This window comes from Enhydra lutris, unplaced genomic scaffold (assembly GCF_002288905.1).
Source record: "Enhydra lutris kenyoni isolate GAN:26980312 unplaced genomic scaffold, ASM228890v2 scaffoldscaffold15, whole genome shotgun sequence".
Classification (NCBI taxonomy): domain Eukaryota; kingdom Metazoa; phylum Chordata; class Mammalia; order Carnivora; family Mustelidae; genus Enhydra; species Enhydra lutris.
Genome location: NW_019154099.1, coordinates 23,642,225 through 23,660,980, shown reverse-complemented (window position 1 = coordinate 23,660,980; position 18,756 = coordinate 23,642,225). Strand labels below are relative to the sequence as shown.

Here is an 18,756-nt window from a genome sequence, read left to right as displayed (position 1 = left end):
TGTGTGTGTGTGTGTGTGTGTGTGTGTGTGTGTGTGTGTGTGTGTGTGTCTTTATGCTAAGGACACTTAACATGAGATCTACTCTCTTATTGTGCATTTTTAAGCGCCAAATACTTTGTGTTGTGTTCTTTTTAAAAAACAAATTACAAACAATACATTTATTTTAGTTGACATTCTTTCTAATAGATCAAGAAACTAGTATAACATTTATTCACTGCCCTCAAGGACACTGGCAGGTACAGGGGATAGAGAAAATGAATGGGCAAGTAATTACCATAAAAGGCAGTATATGAACCCCAGAAGGGAAGTCTTGATTATGTCATATGGACATTTTGTGGAAGGAGTTATTGCAGTCAGCTGAGAAGACCAAAAAGAAATGCATTAGGATAAGGTTTGAAAGATGAATCACCTTTTGACAGGTCAGAAAAGGTCACCCTAAATGAATGGAAAATAGTGAAAAACTGTTCTATTTCTACAATTCATGGTTTTATTTACCAAGGTAATAAAATTACTTTCCCTGATAACACCAGGCATGAATTTTACAGGGTAGAGTTGTCATTTACAATTTATGAACACCCCTCACCCTGTTCATGCATTAGTTTTAAAATCCTGTACCTCCACAAATTCAGAGATCTAAATGGGGATCAAATTAGATTATCACATGAACAAAAGGCATAATTTGTTCAGAATTAGCATAGAATCTATTGCACGAAAAGAACCTCAGCCTCCTCCTCCATTTTAACTTTCATTTCCCCTTTTTTTGCTGGTAAAAAAGCTATGTGATTTTTATTTCCAGTTTGTCCCCTATGTCGTGTAATAATATGGTCAGACACCAAACACTTGAAGGAAACTTTATCATGCATTTCCACTGATCAGGTGGTTGTGAAGTACCAACTAAAGAAAGAGACACTGTTCTCTTTTTCACTTGAGCATGAAACATAGACGATTTAGTTACACATGCAGATTACGTGTTTTTAAAAGAGGCAAATACAGCTCTGGGGCACTACTTTTCTCACTAACACCAGGCATTTAAGTAAGAAAATTATCCATGCATCATAGAATGACTGGCAAATATACATGAAAAGATACTGCAGATCTGTATCTTCCATCTTAATTTTAACTACTTAAACAATGTTGTTATTTTGTGTGTTGCTCAAATTACTATTTTATTTTTTTAAGACTTTATTTATTTAGGGGCGCTTGGGTGGCTCAGTGGGTTAAGCCGCTGCGTTCGGCTCAGGTCATGATTCCAGGTCCTGGGTTCGAGCCCCACATCGGGCTTTCTGCTCAGCAGGGAGCCTGCTTCCTCCTCTCTCTCTGCCTGCCTCTCTGCCTACTTGTGATTTCTCTCTGTCGAATAAATAAATAAAATCTAAAAAAAAAAAAAAAGACTTTATTTATTTATTTTGAGAGAGAGAGAAAGAGAGAGAGAGAGCGTGAGTGTAAGTAGGCAGAGTGGCAGGCAGAGGCAGAGAGAGAAGCAGGCTCCCCACTGAGCAAGGAGCCTGATGTGGGACTCAACCCCAGGATCCTGGGATCATGACCTGAGCTGAAGGCAGCGGCTTAACTGACTGAACCACCCAGGCATCCCTCAAATTATTATTTTAAAATGTAACAATAACCTTCATTATAATGTTAAAATTAGTCAAACTGCTTAGACTATCTTTTACCTCAAACTCAGTCATAACTTTTTTTTTCTTTTTGGCTTTTGAAAAATAAAATACATAGCGTATGGGAAATTTTGTAATTAAAATTGATTGCCTTTATCCGCTGAGGCACCCTGCTTTAACAATATCCCAAAGACTTAAGAGAAACATAATAAAAATAGCAACAAGATATTTGGAGTGATGTTTGGATTCTTAAAAAAAAAAAAAGAAGAAAGAAAGAAAGAAAAAGAAGAAGAAGAAAACAGGTTGTGGATGCATCTAGTTCATAGCAAGCTTTTTCAAAAATATATTAATCTACATGGCCCAAAATTTCACCTGACATGCTAACTTTGTATTTTTTTTTTCTTAGTAATTAGGAATTTAGGCTTAGAGTTCATAGAACTGGATTTCATTCCTGCCAGTTGCTTGCTTTCTGGTTTTAGGCAAAATTTTAGCTCCCCTAATACTTTCAAAAATGCATTGCAGTAAGGCTCAAATGTACTTAAAAGAGTTAGGCACTCAATACATAGTAATTATTTTTATTATCATTGATTTCGGCTATAGTAATAGTAACAACAGTTGTCACGATCATTCATATCTGTAGATAAATTAATTGAATCCAATCAACATCTAGCTAAGAAAGCTGCACTGAGGAAGTAGAGACATTCTTTTTGTTCATTTTCCTTTTTCAAGAGATTGAAGGGAGAGTCATTTTAGAATTTAGATCCTTCCTGCCATGGCACTTACCAAATATTCTACAGAAGTTGGAGGTAGTCGTGAGGAGAATTTTCTTTATTTCCTCACTTCTCCAGGAAGGACTAGTAAACACTTTGACTTCCTTCAACCAATGGTTCCTTAGTCTGAATGGTGAAAACTTCCTCTCCAAGTATTGAGGGATGCTGACAAGTTGAGGACTAGGCAGAAATCGGTTCATCTCAGGCCAAACAGCAAAGATGGAGATTGTATTCTGAGTAGGAAGAAGAGTGATTGGACATTTTCAGCAGAGGGATAGCTTGATCTGACCTATGATTTTTTTAAAAAAATCATTCCAATTGCTATGTGAGAACTGACTTCAGTGGATAAAGAATGAAAACAAAGTTAGAGATAATGGTAGCTTGGACCTGGGTACACAGCCAAGGAAGTGGTAAAGAATGGCAAGATTTGGGATATTTACTATCTAGATAGTAGAGCTGATATGACATGTTGACAGATTAAATAAAGAAGTTGGAGGAAAGAGATTATTTGTGTCTAACCTTTTGATTCCTTGAGCCTGAATGAAAAGAGGGAATGGGGAATCCTGGCTGATGTAGATTGAGAATGGACACTAAGAGTCCTGTTTTAGTGAGAAGAAGTTTAAGATGCTTATTTGGCATCTAAACATCAATACCAGGAAGGTAATTTAATTAATGGGTCCTGAAAGGGAGGGTGGTTATATCTGGAGATATGTATTGGGAATCCATCATTGTGTAGTTAGGTAGAATCTGGGAGAAGAGATTCAAGGGCAGGGCTCTGAGACATTCAGAAGTGGGAGGAGGGGAGCCACCAAAGTATACAGAGAATAAGGTGAAGGGCAAATCGAAAACAGTGGTGTCCTAGAAACCAAGTACAGAAAGTGTGTCTGGAGAAGAGGGTAATTAACTGGTAAAATTCTGCTATCGGTGCGTGAGTGCATTAAAAGACAGAATGGGCCATTGGAGGAGAGGTGGTGACCTTGAGACGAACAGATCTAGAACCTGTTTCATTGCAGTTTTTTCATGTCTTGCATTTTCCGTCAGTTCCCTTTGATGACTTTAAAAGAAATAGCTCAGTTACAGTATCCCTCCCTTTCTCCATGATTGACCCCCATTAGTCTGATTCCACACCCACTTAGAGAGTTGGCACACACTGTTACTCTCACCTTGTTTAGGATATTCAGGTAGAATGTTTATAATGCCTCTGTTACACTCTTACCTATGAAGATTCAAATGCGTCCCATTTTAACGAGTTACCTTAACTGCCAAATGCTTTTCAGTTGTTTTCATATTCATTTTGCAAACATTTTGAGAGTGCTCTGTATTCTTTTTCTACTATTTCCTCTCTATTCTCTCTCTCTCAAACCTCTTGTGATATGAATTTCCTCTACAGCTCTCCTGAAATTGCTCTGCTTAATGACACCAATGATTTCTGAAACACTGAAACCAGTGCCTTTTTATGATTGTTCTCTCTATGCAGCTACTTTAAGTAGGAAATTGAAAAAAAATTATTTGTACTATTTGCAAGTTTGATTTACCATGACTTAAATTTCAACAATAAATCCCCAGGAACTCCGTTTTGACTTTAGCTTTTCATAGACCCTAGTTTGAAAGCCACTGATCTAGAAAACAAGCATTATGCTAATGTCTTTTACAGAGGACAACACCTAAGGTAAAGGCCAAGCTGATTGACTCTGGGTTCCTACACATCTCCCATGGTTAAATTTCACATTAATTTGAAATTGATTTTTAGTAATTAAAATCACAGTTATATTAGCCTCTTGACACAAATTTAAAATGAAGAGCTTTAACTTTATAAACGATAATGCTTATTGCAGTTGATGGTACTAAAAGGTAACAATAGAACTCTGTAAACACATTTGGAGTTGCTATCCCTGAACATGAGCCAGCATCATAATCTGCTTATCAGTGAGAAATGTTCAGGGAGTGTGAAATTCAACAAGACAAGCCAAAGAAAATTAATTCAGACTTGCCTTAGAATGCCAATTGACCTAATCTTCTCAATCTATTAATTCTGAAGGTAGAAGGAGCAATAGATGGAAAAGCCTAAGGGGGTAATCATAATGACACGAGACCTAGGGGCAGCTCACGGAGTCAGCCCTGCTCCTGAAGACCAACCAGGGAATTTTGAATAGTTACTTTAAATGTGCATAGGCCATTCAGAGTCTTATAGGTCAAAAGCGAAATCCAAAAATCAATAACCAAAAGTGAATTAGGAAACTGGAAGACATAAATAATGTGATGGGGTTGATTTGATACAAGTGACTCTCAGAGTTGAAGGCATCCTGTACTAACAGCAGTGAGCCATGCAGAAACCCAACAGTGAGCTCCAGAGTGAGCTTCACTAACAGATTCCTAGATAATAAAAACTTTGTATCATAATACTTACAAAATGGCATAACTGCAAAAAAAAAAAAAGAAAAGAAAAGAAAATCCTATGAAGTAGTGCCAGTTACATAGCATGCACACTGTGCTTGTGAGTTAAAGTTAGTAGGTTTCACACTCCATAGCCTGTCCATTCTTTAATTTTCCATTACAAATAATAAAGCAGAAAGCATCTGTAATTAAGAGATAAAACTGATCTTCAAGGAAATATTATAGATTGTTAAAAAGCATCTCAATATATCATACTAAAATCAAATATTCATTACCTGTTTCATCTAAACTCCAAGGAATCAAGTTTTATAGGAAGAATTTCAAAGAAATAATATCAATGGGTCGTTTGGAAATTTAGAAGCAATTCTATTCAAAGTGTCTAATAGCCCATAACTACACGCACTGACAGATATATTTTGGTTTGGAGTTTTCTTGGATGCCTGAAATATAGGCCATGGATTTCTTAGCAAACCATAGTTTTAAGTCTATCGCAATCAATATTTGCTTTCCTGTTCTATTTCTCTTTTCCCTTCCCCTTAACCTTGACTTTGAAATAGATTTTAAAAAGATGATAGAAACAGATTCCCAAGAGAAGTAATGAGAGCACATCTAAGAAACGAGAAGAAATGTTGTAGCCTAGCTTACTATTTTATCATTTGTCTCCAAAATAACAACTCATGGTTAAAGAAGATCTATGAAATATTTGCTTCATAAATGATGACCTCAAAATAAATTCTGGTGTTTTTTACCTTTAGTTCTAATACAGTATGACAGGCATAAAAACAAGATTTAATACCAGTAATTATTATAATTATTATCAATTAAGTAAACAGCAGTTAACACTAGAAATATGTTTTTGCTTAACTTGGTTTGTTGGGATGTAGTCCCTGTAGTTTTGATTTGACCTATAACCTAGTGACTTTAATGACCCACTTAATAGTCAGCAGTTGTGTACCGAACAGGCTTCGTTGCATGGCCTGTGGCTAGACTGCCATGGGTCTATCACAGTCACTGCCTTAAGCCTCAGCAATCCCCTTACAAGGACTACTCGCGCAGATACTTTTTTTTTCTTTTTTCGTGCAGATATTTAAATAAAGAAAATAAAATTTCTATATGAACTTTTGTGTCTGACAATTTTGAGTGAGTACTGGCTTTGACAATTACTATGGGCATTAGACAATAATTGTTTGCCTCCGTTTTCTTTTCCATAGTATAGGGATTTTATTACCTCACTCACAGTAATTAAAGAATGCAAACTCAGGACAGGGCCTGGGATGTAGTAATACGTTCCCTTATGTCTTCACTACTCAACAGTGGTTTTTGTGCATTACTGTGTACCACAACTCTGTGTAATTGGGGATATGGGCGTAAGTGCATAAGCTGATATTTAAAGTGTCTGTCCTTGTGGACTTCAGAGTAGAACTGGGAAGAAATGTAAGTAATTTTGTAATAATTTTAATAATTTGCACTGTGCTCTCTGTGGTCAATATAGAGTACCAGTGGGTTTTATAGCCAGGGGATATCTTCGTCACTCTATTGGAGCTCAGGAAAGTCTTTCTCTGTCATGGCATTGTTTTGAAAAATTTAAAGATGAAATTGCTTGTATAAATCTTTATTTGGTATCTAGCATAAAATAAGTATGCAGCCAATGTTACCTGCATTAACATGTTTAAGACGGACCTAACTGGCAAAGAGAGGGGTGGATGATTCAGGATGATGCAACAGCAGGTATAGAGACCTGGAGTGAATGGGACTGGTGCTTAGAGGAGGGTGGGTGGGGAGGAAGGCTAACGGCACACAGTAACAAGTTCAGACTAAAAGGGATGGAGTATTCAAGGCTAGAGTCATGAAAAGGCCAATGATAAACTAAGTTAAAAAGTGTAGACTTTAAAGTGTAGTGGAGGGGCACCTGGGTGGCTCAGTGGGTTAAAGCCTCCACCTTCCGGTCAGGTCATGATCCCAGGGTCCTGGGATGGAGCCCCGACATTGGGCTCTCTGCTCAGCAGGGAGCCAGCTTCCTCCTCTCTCTCTGCCTGCCTCTCTGCCTACTTGTGATCTCTGTCTGTCAAATAAATAAATAAAATCTTAAAAAAAAAGTGTAGGCATTAAAGTGTAATGGAAACTCGTCAAAAGTTTTTAAATGAAGAACTGACATAATCAAATATAGACAAAGCAATGATAAGGAACGGTTACTGCATATTAGAATGAACAGTGATTGCATGCCGAATATGTCACTTAATCCTCCCAATATAAGATTCATTATCCTTATCTTACAACTGAAGAGGTCAAAAAATAACGAAATAACTTATTTGCTCAAGATCACACGACGACACTGGTGAACAGAGAATTCCAACCTATTTTAGTGTCGCTTTTAACATCTATGATACATTTTTTCCCATCTCAATCTCTTTCCACGTACAGAGAGGTAAGAGAGGAGTTGGCAGTAGTAAGAATTGAGGAAATAATGTCATGTTGGACTAAGACAGTAGCAGCGAATAAAAAAGGAAAGGACAGGCTTGAGATATAAAGTCAACAGCATTTGACACCTGAGTGTTTCTATTGTGTTTGAATGAGAAAGAGGATTCAACGATGAGCTGCAGGTCTGGTTTTGGCACTGGGTTGATATTGCTTCCATTGAGCAAACTAGGGAAAACATGAAGAAGACAGGTTTGAGGAGTGGAGGTTAAACATCGTGGGTTCACTTTTGGACATGTTGAGGTTGAGACGCCTGGAACATATCCAAGTTGAGAGGTCCATTGGAGTAAAAGCATGTCTTCCTTTCTGAAGGCTGATACTTGAGGACCATCACCAGTAAAAGGTAACAAACAGTCGCTGAAGTCTTGGTCTACAAGAGGCTGTAAGAGAGAAGAGGACAAAAGGAGAAAACATCAACACAGGGACAAACACCAATACTTAAGGGTTATACATAGAGACAAGATTGTGGACTTGTGTTTTCAGACACAGACAGAGGTATGGAGTGGGAGGGGGGAGGGCCAAAGGTCAACAAAAGAAAGAGGGTCAAGGTGTTAAATGCTGCCAAGATACTAAATGAGGTAACACCTGGGAAATCAACTGGGTTGGATGCAAGAACTCCTGTGAGAAATTTTGACATAGCGGTTCATTCCGGACGGCAGTCGGGCAATTGAGCAGCAAGTGGTGGTGACAAAATGGAGAGTGAATGGAGATAATTTTTTTGTTCAAGAAATTTGATTCCCAAGAGTGGAGAAAATACAGGAGTTTGGGACAGGGACAGGTGGCGGAAGATTTTATTTGAAGACAGAAAGTGTTAATTATTTAATAACAATAAATGATGGATACTCTCAATTTTAATTTAAAAAAGCAAACCTAGGTTTTGAAAGTAGTTTCAATATCTGAAACTTTTATGATTTATAAGTAATAAATCATAATAATTCAAAGGAGTAATAAAATAATACAGCACTAATAAAGGCACTTAATCAAATGCTTAGTATGTACTAGACACAATATTCCATATTAACAATAGACTTTAGTTCTTACACTGGACTATTAAGAATGTGCTATTCTTGTTCCCATTTTTAGAAATGGAAACACTATGGCTATGAGAAATTATAGTTAGTAGTCCAAAAATTCCACTGTCTTTCCAATAACAAATTGGTGTGTCATATTTTTCTTTAATTTTTTTTTTGTGATAGGATCATAGGAATAAGGTCTTATGAGGATAAAAAAAGTATCTTCACATGCTCTCAAGAAAGGGAATGCCTATGTCACTGCAAAAAAAAAAAAAAAAAAAGAAAAAAAAGTCCCACGAACAAACTAGGTGTGTAGTAGAAGAGACAAAGCTAGATAAAGGATAAAAATAATCTATTCTTTCTTCATGTTGTTATATATATATATATATGTATATATATATATGTGTGTGTGTGTGTGTGTATGTATGTATATATATATATTTTGCTTAGTCTTAGTCACTTACAAGAATAAGTGAAAAGTGAAGCTGGGTAGCACTGTCAGTTGAAGCCTCTCTGAATACGTTTTCAGTCCTAATAGACTTGTATTTTTGCTTTTTGTTTTTATTTCTGGAAACCATTCAGGAGACACTTTAACAATAGTGCTTTGATGGTAGAGTGATTTTAGTCAAAAACTTTAACATTGAATGGAAAGTGCCTTTTAGCTGAAGAGAAAATAAATGAAGAAAGTGGGGCAAGATGCGTGTGCAAGGATCCAGGCAGATCATCTGGTTAAGCATTGGGGACTGAACCTGAAAAGATTTACGGGACCCTGAGCAATTTGCTTCAGGCTGGTAATAATTGCGACGCTGCTTCCTCCCCACTTCCCTTATTCACTTTCTCTGCATCGCCGCTCTTTTTGAGTTCATCCATCTTAATGAAATATCCATCTTCCGTCTTTCTTTCCTGCTTTACATTTTAGACCTTATGGGGGATTGAAAGTCGTTTTCTCAGCTAGACTCACTCGCTAGCCAGAGGGCAACTTTGCTTCAAAGTAAGACTCCATGCAATTTCCCCCATTAGGCATTTGTTTCATTGTCTACATGAGAGCAATAAAACTTATCAGCTAGCTCAATCAAACACATCAGCTGGAAATGTCTTCTCGCTGTGAATGAGCAGATCAGTTTAAAAAATAAAAAAAATAAATAAATAAAAAAGATTTCCCTGAATTTTGTTGTTAGAACAGTATGGATGTATTGTTTGAATATTAGTCATGGTTTCTATGTCTACATATTTGTGCATTTATAAATCTGGTGCTGGTATTTTAAAGTAAGTACTATCATGATTTGCTTTATAATTAGTTAAGATGTGGGACTGGAGGTATAACTTTCAGGTGAGTTTTGAGAGTTATAGAAATAGGTACTTTATTCTATCTGCAATGAATTTGAACAAATAACCCCTCTCCAGCAACAATTAAGTTTCCATTCTCGCTTAAAATAAGGGAAAATATATCTATGAGACCTTTTTCACTTGTCTAGAATGCTCCCTGAGCTTTGAATGAGACGATCGTTGGTGCAGGTGGTAGTGAGTGAGGGCTTAAGGGAAATAGTTGTGGAAGCAGGAAGCTGGGTTTCACCAGAAACAACCATTTGTGTGTGTGTGTGTGTGTGTGTGTGTGTGTGTGTGTGTGTGTGTGTGTATAGATTTTATTTTCACACAATATATATTTTTGTGATTTTAATGAGTGTTTTTTCTTGCGGTTTTTTTGGTCTATGGAATATTGAATTATTGATTATTTACCCCCCCCCCCCATTTTGTAGCCTGTTTGGTCCAGGCCTTGCATATGGTAGTGTCACAGATACTTCGGGCAGTTTATATGTGAGCGTTCACATCGGATAGCTTACATATCAAGATAATTTATTTATAATGAATCTTGGGTTGTAGTAGATAGAAACCAACAAAGACCCCTTTTTTTCTGGGGTTGTGAAAATTACTTGTCTGTGATAGTAATAATTATTATTCAACATTAAAAAGCTAGTTTCTCTGAAGAATATCATTAATGTCCCATGCATAAGCACCATACTGTCCAAGCTGAGAGGATCATTAAAGGCGTATTGAGTCAAATAACAAAAGATGTTTGCTTCTGCTCATATGTGGATTAGCATGCAAAAATGCTCAAAAACAAACTTCCAGGGCACCTGGATGTCTCAGTAGGTTAAGGGCCTGACTTCTGCTCAGGTCATGATTCCTGTGTCCTGGGATAGAGTCCTGCACTGGAGACGCCCTGCTTCTCTGCCTCCCTCTGCCTGCTTGTGCCTCTCTGTCAGATAAATAAATAAAATCGTAAAAAAAAAAAAAAAAGCACACTTTCACTCAACCTTTCAATAAGTGGACATGCCTCTTTATGAAAAAGAGTATTTACCTTTATTTAAAAGTCAATGAATAAGTATTTTTCCAATATAAGATATGCTTAATTTGTTTTCAAATGTATAGTAACTTATAACACATAAATTTGACATTGACACAAGATAAATAAATGAAAGACCAGTTTAAGATGGAAATAAGAAATCTAGGATGGACACATCAGCTAATGCTGTGGGATCTTCCTCACCTAGACCCAACCCATCTTACTTTCTGCTTACCTGAAGGAATGTGGCTTTAGCTATTAATTCAATGAACAGATAAATTTAGCATTAACAATTTTATAATCCATAATAAAAGGGACATTCATAGCTGGGCTTTCTACAGGTAGTACCACCATAATAAATAATAAATTTCTTTCCTCCTTCCATACAGTTCATGTGTGCATGTATGTACATATGTATGTATGTAATATCTACTATCTGCGATCACTGGTATATTTCAAAATGAATATGTTATGTACAAGTACACAAGAACTTATACAAGTTATACAACTTATATAACTTACACAACTTATACGAGAACATATAGAAATACAATGTATATTTGAAGTGTGTGCAAGGGTATGTGTGAAAAAGATATTTAATTTTCCTACAAATAAATATTCTTGTTAATCAATGTTTTGGCATGTAGACCATATGGTCTATGGGATATTAAAGATCCTTTTTTCGCTCTACTTTAAAATAGAAAATAATATAAATAAGTTAATTATAAACTTAAATGTCTATAAATTATACAAATTATTAACCATTTGTCCTCTTTAATGGATAGTTTCAGTTGACAAGGAAAACCTGCCATCTAAGTTGTAGGGATAAAGTTAGCTTTTGTTTCTGTACAAAGTGATTTTTTTTTTTAAAAAGCACAAATAATTCATGCATACAACTCTACAGATCAAGCCTCTTTGGAGGAAGTTTATGGTTTGATAAGAGGGTGGGGGGGTTCTGTTTTATTTTTGTCTTATAGCTGGAGGCATAAAACAGCATTTTCTGGCTGTAAAGAGTACTTAGAATTCGAAATTCAAAACATATCGAGGCGCACACACTTCCTGCTGCCTTGCTAACCTATTTTCCAGGGTCATTTTCTTTCAAGTGCAGTTAAATTTTTTCTCTGTCGAACTGAAGTGTGTACCAGAGGCTCTTGGGATTTGAGTTCACCATTCCAGACTTTTATCTAGAGCAGGTAGCCTAAGTGAATTTTCCATCTTGCGAAACTCCTGCAGTGAGGCCGCAGAGGGGAAAATGGAGCTAAGTACTGACAGATGTGCCACGAGGCCCCAGATTGTGAATCAGGGTTGCAGTTGGAAAAAATATATATAATTTGCTGATCTTACAGGATATATCTTTCAAAGGGCTAAGCTCTTCACCCTTACATTTTCCACTGTAATATCTTTCACCGGAAGGTTGATTTAGTGCCTACGCTTCTCAGCGGACATAGTTCTCCACCCTCCATTCCTTCCTCTCCTTGTTTTCATAAGCAAATTGTAAATTCTCTCTCTTTTTTTTAAGATTTTATTTATTTATTTGACAGACAGAGATCACAAATAGGCAGAGAGGCAGGCAGAGAGAGAGAGGAGGAAGTAGGTTCCCCGCCGAGCAGAGAGCCCGATGCGGGGCTCGATCCCAGGACCCTGAGATCATGACCTGAGCTGAAGGCAGAGGCTTTAACCCACTGAGCCACCCAGGAGCCCCATAAATTCTCTTTATTCAAGAAGTGTGCTATGGGGGAATAGGGACTAAAAAAACCCTTCATGTGGATAACTTTTAGTGCTCCCAAACCCTGCTCCAAATTTTTGGTCTCTCTGTATAAGGTAACCACAGTGATCTAAAATTCCCTCTCTCTGATTCTTCCTTAAAGATGTTATTATTAGGGGCGCCTGGGTGGCTCAGTGGGTTAAAGCCTCTGCCTTTGGCTCAGGTCGTGATCCCAGGGTCCTGGGATCGAGCCCCGCATCGGGCTCTCTGCTCAGTGGGGAGCCTGCTTCCTCCTCTCTCTCTCTCTCTGCCTGCCTCTCCGCCTACTTGTGATCTCTCTCTCTCTGTGTCAAATTAAAAAAAGAAAAGGAAAAAAAAATCTAAAAAAAAAATGTTATTATTATTCTTATTTTGAGTGTTTCAAGCTGTAAGAGACAAGAGTTTCAGAGAGTTGAGTGACTCTTTGCTATTTAGATTTTAGCTGCTGTGGCTGCAAGGTTATGAGCTTCTGCTTGAGGTCTAAATACAGCCCATAGATTTATTTTACTTGGTCTTGCAAGTGTTCTACATTTGAATTAGCTGCCAATATTTAAGAATTAAGAAACATTAGATTTCCTTGAATGCTTCCATGAACCAGCAACACCACTCTACTCTTGAATGGCCACAAAACCCTTTAAGAATTGATCCCCAGCTACCACTTTAGAAAGCACAGCCTGCCTCAGATTTGTGGGTCCTATACTGACCATTATTCCCTCCACTTGAAGCCACATCCCTGTCACCATTTTTCCCTTTCTCTCCATTTTAGCTTCACCTATTTACTTTAACTGCCTGTTCATTGAAGTCATTTGAGTTTTTTCCTCATCCTACCGGGAAGGCAATGATGTTACAAATTTTCTACCAACTCTTATGAATTAGTATGTGCTGGGAGAGATGTATTAAGAATAATTCTGGGGCTCTGGCCTAACAGCACAGTATACCTCCCAGAATTACACTACCTGTCAGGGAAAGCCAGGAGAGCAATCACGCCAGACAAAGCTGACACACACATGAGATGAAGGACAGTAGGGTTGCCTGAAATTGTTCCATTACAGCAACTGGAAGAGAGACTGGTGCTTACTGAACATTTTACTTTAGACAGATGAACACACAGTCACAGATCTTGGCTGCATAATAATCTTGCTAGGCCCAGTTTACAGATGAGAAGCTAAAGTCCAAGGTCTCATCTGATGTGATAAAACCAGTAAATGGCAGTCTTACGTTTTTTTTTTTTTAATGATAATTTTTTTAAAAGATTTTATTTATTTATTTGAAAGACAGAGATCAGGCAGGGTTGGAGGAAGCAGGCTCCCCGCTGAGCAGGAAGCCCGATGCGGGGCTTGATCCCAGGACCCCAAGATCATGACCTGACTGAAAGCAGAGGCTTAACCTACTGAGCCACCCAGGCGCCCCTTAAGTTTTGAATGTACATCTCTGTTTATTACATTGTACTCCCTTAGTGTTTGAGAAGTTTAATTTTTTTTTTTTTTTTTTTAGAGCAGCCAATGAATTCCACATACCTGTAAGCAAAGAATTAGATGCTAAGAGTAAGGCTTTTTATAGAAATCAGTTGCACTGCTTTCATTTATTGAGGGCTTATGACACGTCCATCATGCTGCTCGGTACTTTATAAGGTTATCTCATTTACCTCTACAATTTCTCAGTTTGTAGGAAAGTATAATCATTACTTTACAGAAGAGAAAACGTAGGTTCAGTGGCCTCAGGCAATATATCTAAGATCACAAAACTAGTAAGTCACTGAGGCAGGATTTATATCCCGAGGTATAATTTTTTCAATGCCTAGTTTCTATGCACTATACCATTAAAGGTCTTTGATGAAATGTATAACAAAATGAGGATATAACTACATTACCAACGATAAATCACTGCATCGCAGTTTTGCCCATGTTTAGTTCTTGAGATTTGGGATGAGATCTCAGCAGCTCAGGATCTTGGTTCAAGGCTTTCAGTTTCACTTCTGACAAATAGGGAAGAAGTATGTTAACTTGATACAGGATTGAATGAATAAAGTTAAGTTTTAAATGATTGATGACAATCTAGTACCCACAAAGTTTTCTGTTACGAATGGGAATAGAACCTCAAGACATACCTTGAGCTAAAAAGTCAACTGTTACCCTCATTTTAAAGTTTTACCCCAATTTGTAAGTATTTATGCTGGCCTTTACTTAATGTAGATGCCCTATCTTCATTTTTATCTTTTAAATATTATTTGGGCTAGAGTGCATACAGATAATTAAAAAAATCATTCCCTGTAGAAAAATTTACTTGGCGAAATTAAAAATGACAAAAATTGCTCATTAAGAATATGGAACCAGTTCATGGTAAATGGATTTGGGTATGCTATATTTAATGTAGGAGAGATAAGTTGCTTGGGCCAGGAGTTGCCAAACTTTATGACATCACTCCTTGATAGCTCCAGGGATATGGTGGCCATATTTCTCCCTCACTCATGATTACATCTGACTTTTAAATTACCTCCCTGGTTCTCATTTCTTACTTCTGGTAAGTATATTCCAATATGCATCTACATTGTTACTATAATGTTCTAATGTTCTTTTTTTTTGTTTTGTTTTGTTTTTTGTTTTTTTTTTTTTTTAAAGATTTTATTTATTTATTTGACACAGAGAGATCACAAGTAGACAGAGAGGCAGGCAGAGAGAGAGGGAAGCAGGCTCCCTGCTCAGCAGAGAGCCCGATGCGGGACTCGATCCCAGGACCCTGAGATCATGACCTGAGCCGAAGGCAGCGGCTTAACCCACTGAGCCACCCAGGCGCCCATGTTCTAATGTTCTAATGTTAGACTGCAAAAGTTTGATTCTTAAGGGAGGACCTCTTATAGAGTTTCCTTTATTTTCTCAAGTCAAAATGGTATTACTCAATTTAGACTTCTTGTTGTCCTTTCTGGACAGCCACTCTCAATATCTGATATAGAAATAATCCTTTCACCACAGATTTTACTCATTTTAAAGTAACTTGTAACAAATGTTTTTTGAAAACACTTATGTGAAATATAGTCTTCTGTGTTAGGAATTATGTTCTCCCTTTATAAGCAAATAGTTTTTATCTAGAGCAGTGTATATGTGTTTCTTCCCAGTGGACACTGGGACACATGATCATGTAAGTTTTAAGCTTTCTTTTTTTTTTTTTTAAAGATTTTATTTATTTATTTGACAGAGAGATCACAAGTAGGCAGAGAGGCAGGCAGAGAGAGAGAGGAAGAAGCAGGCTTCCTGCTGAGCAGAGAGCCCGATGCCCGGCTCGATCCCAGGACTCTGAGATCATGACCTGAGCCGAAGGCAGCGGCTTAACCCACTGAGTCACCCAGGCGCCCCAGTTTTAAGCTTTCTTAATGAAGCATTAAATTTAAATATGAATACCAGAAAACTTTGCAAAAGGATGTAAATAAAAGTAACCTGATATTTTATAATACCATAGCACAGATAACTCTGAATAACATGAAACGATTCTCATCCTTAAAGAATGTAGCATCTAGAAGGAGAGACCAGACTGTAGATAGGCTGATACCTATTACCTAATAAATGATATAAAAGAGAAACGAGATGATAACAGGATTCCCTACAAGCATATAGTGGTGCACCTAATCTAGTTCCTGAGATCTGGGGAGCTGGGTGTGTTGCTAGCATTATAATTCAACATAATGAGACACAGCAGAAAAAGAAGCAGAGACACATGTGAGATGTTCAGCAATGAACTAACTGGACAAAAATATGTAGAGAGGAAAATAAGTGCTAAAAAGATTAATTTACTTGTTCAAGAGCACTTATGTGGTTAATAGAAGTTTTTTATTAAAATTTTTTTTAAAGATTTTATTTATTTATTTGACAGACAGAGACCACAAGGAGGCAGAGAGGCAGGCACAGAGAGAGGGGGAAGCAGGCTCCCCGCTGAGCAGAGAGCCCGATGCGGGGCTCGATCCCAGGACCCTGGGATCATGACCTGAGCTGAAGGCAGAGGCTTTAACCCACTGAGCCACCCAGGCGCCCCCTAGAAGTTTTTGTTAATCATCAAAATTGCCATTTTACATATCGTGTTAGGAAAACACGTGGATACTTTGTTTTGTTTTTCAGTAGCGTCCAGTTGCTGAGATTCTGAGTTGACATTGACATGACAGTTTCAACAGCTACAGGAAAAGTCTAAAGTATCATTTAACTTACAGAATAATCTTAGTCCACTTAGAGCTTTTTTGGTGACAATAATTAAAAAATGAACACTTCACAATCTGCTATAAGATTCTATTTTAAAGAAGCCAAAAGAAGTGTAAACAGCAATAATGTTATGAGTAAAATCTGTCAGAACTTTCCTTAACAACAAAAACAACAAAATGGAAGGACTTTTCTATAGTAGAGCATTGGAACACATCAGTGTGTAAGTTTTAATTTTCTTAATGAAGCAAAGATTTAAATACAAATACCGCAATGAGCATTGCAAAAAATATGTATAAATAACCTGAACTGATTATTTGAGAATGTTATAGCTTTGATTTCCTTAAAGTGTGAATTTTCAATAGTTGCATAGTTTTTGCCTCATATTTACATTCTTGGTTTTTATGTCAAATGCAATAATCTGTGCAAAAAAGGTAGGGGCACATGGGTGGCTCAGTCGGTTGAGCCTCTGCCTTCAGCTCAGGTCATGATCCCAGGGTCCTGGGATCGAGCCCTGCATCGGGCTCTCTGCTCAGCAGGGAGCTGCTTCCCCCTCTCTTTCTCTGCCTGCCTCTCTGTCAACTTGTGGTCTCTATAAATAAATAAATAAAATCTTAAAAAGAAAAAAAGAAGGAAAATGTAACTGTGGTTTTCATTTATAAACAAGCATTGATTTTCTACAATAACTGATGACAGCCAATGTCAACAATATGAATAGAATAATATCTATATGATCGAGTTTGCACTGTCTTGTGAATGTGTGTGAGGAGTAGGGAAGAGTAGATAATACATATACTTATATGAACCTGCTCAATGAACATTAATTAATTAATTAATTAATTTACTTAAAAAATTTATTTATTTGAGAGAGAGAGAGAAAGGGAGCACAAGTAGGAGGGGTAGAGGGAGAGAAGACTCTGTGCTGAGCACAGAGCCCAATGTGGGGCTCAATCTCATGACCCCGAGATCATAACCTGAGCCAAAACCAAGAGTCAGATGCTCAACTGTGCTCCTCCATGAACATTTATTAAACATCTCCTGGAACTAGTGCTCATCTCCAGAAATACTAATATAGTCCAGACTTGCTGATGAAAGATGCCCTGAAAGTCATTTTCAAAAGTGTTGTATAGATTCAGGGGAAGTTGAGCTCATTCAAGTTAGAGATAACAGAAGTATAAGGATTGAGATAGCATTTTATATGAATCTTGAACAATGGTTGACAACTGGTAGTATCATTAATACTACTTCTGTAGTATTAATATTCATTTTTCCAGTCACTGAAGAACTTTTTAGTATTCTTGGTATAGATGTGTTCCTCTCCTCATATTTCCTCCTTCTCCCTGTTTATTTCCCCATGGTTATGAACATTCTGTATCAGCCTTTAGAATCAATGTTCTTGAACTATAACAATATAAGATGGTGATATGATGCCAAGGCTTAGCTGAGAGATTATATATTGAAATCATTTTCAAATCAGATATTTTACATTAGAAGAAGGCTGCAAGAATAAAGGTTTTGTCACAACTTGTCAGAAATGTGAATACAGATTGCCACCTGCTTTGGGTAACAAGTGATTTTCTAGAGGAGTTGTCTACAACATGGCTGCCTTTATCAGTGTGTTTTCTTCTCTCCCGGCATTGTATTTGTCATTTTTAATATGGGCTTTTGTTATCTATTGCTGTAAAGCAAACAATTTGTTTCTGCATGAAATAGTAAGGATGTGACCTCAAGTTCCTGAAGACAGCTCTGCCTTTTATTTTTCCTTGGGTGTATTAGAAGAAGCTTCATTTCTGACTATTTCATGTAAATCTAAATCCTTCTATACATTAATTTTAATACATTTGCTAACAAATTGGATTATGAATATAACTCCAGTCAGCTATCTGTTCTAAGTTTGCTCATAGCATAATAACTATTATTATGGCATAGTCATAAAAGGAAAAAAAAGAAATGTTCCACTATTTATTTTTTTCTCTCACTTTTTTTTTTTTTTTTAAGTGATCTCTGCATACAACGTGGGGCTTGAACTCATGATCCCAAGATCAAGGGTCATACACTCTTCTGACTGAGCCAGCCAGGTGCCCCAAAATGGTCTAATATTTACATGGAATTAGAGCTTAAAAATATTTAAAAGGATTTTGAAAATGAATAGGAAATGGATAGATGCCAAAGCTGGGCTTGAGTCCATTATTTACAGCAAGTGACTCAAAATGTTGATTTTTCTG

General features: G+C 37.1%; 1 protein-coding gene across 1 annotated transcript in view; it reads left to right on the top strand.

Annotated features, from left to right (window-relative positions):
- LOC111147021 (protocadherin 9) overlaps nt 1–18,756 on the top strand; it is an 899,956-nt gene that overhangs the window by 44,567 nt on the left and 836,633 nt on the right. The gene's annotated exons all lie outside the window — the stretch shown is intronic.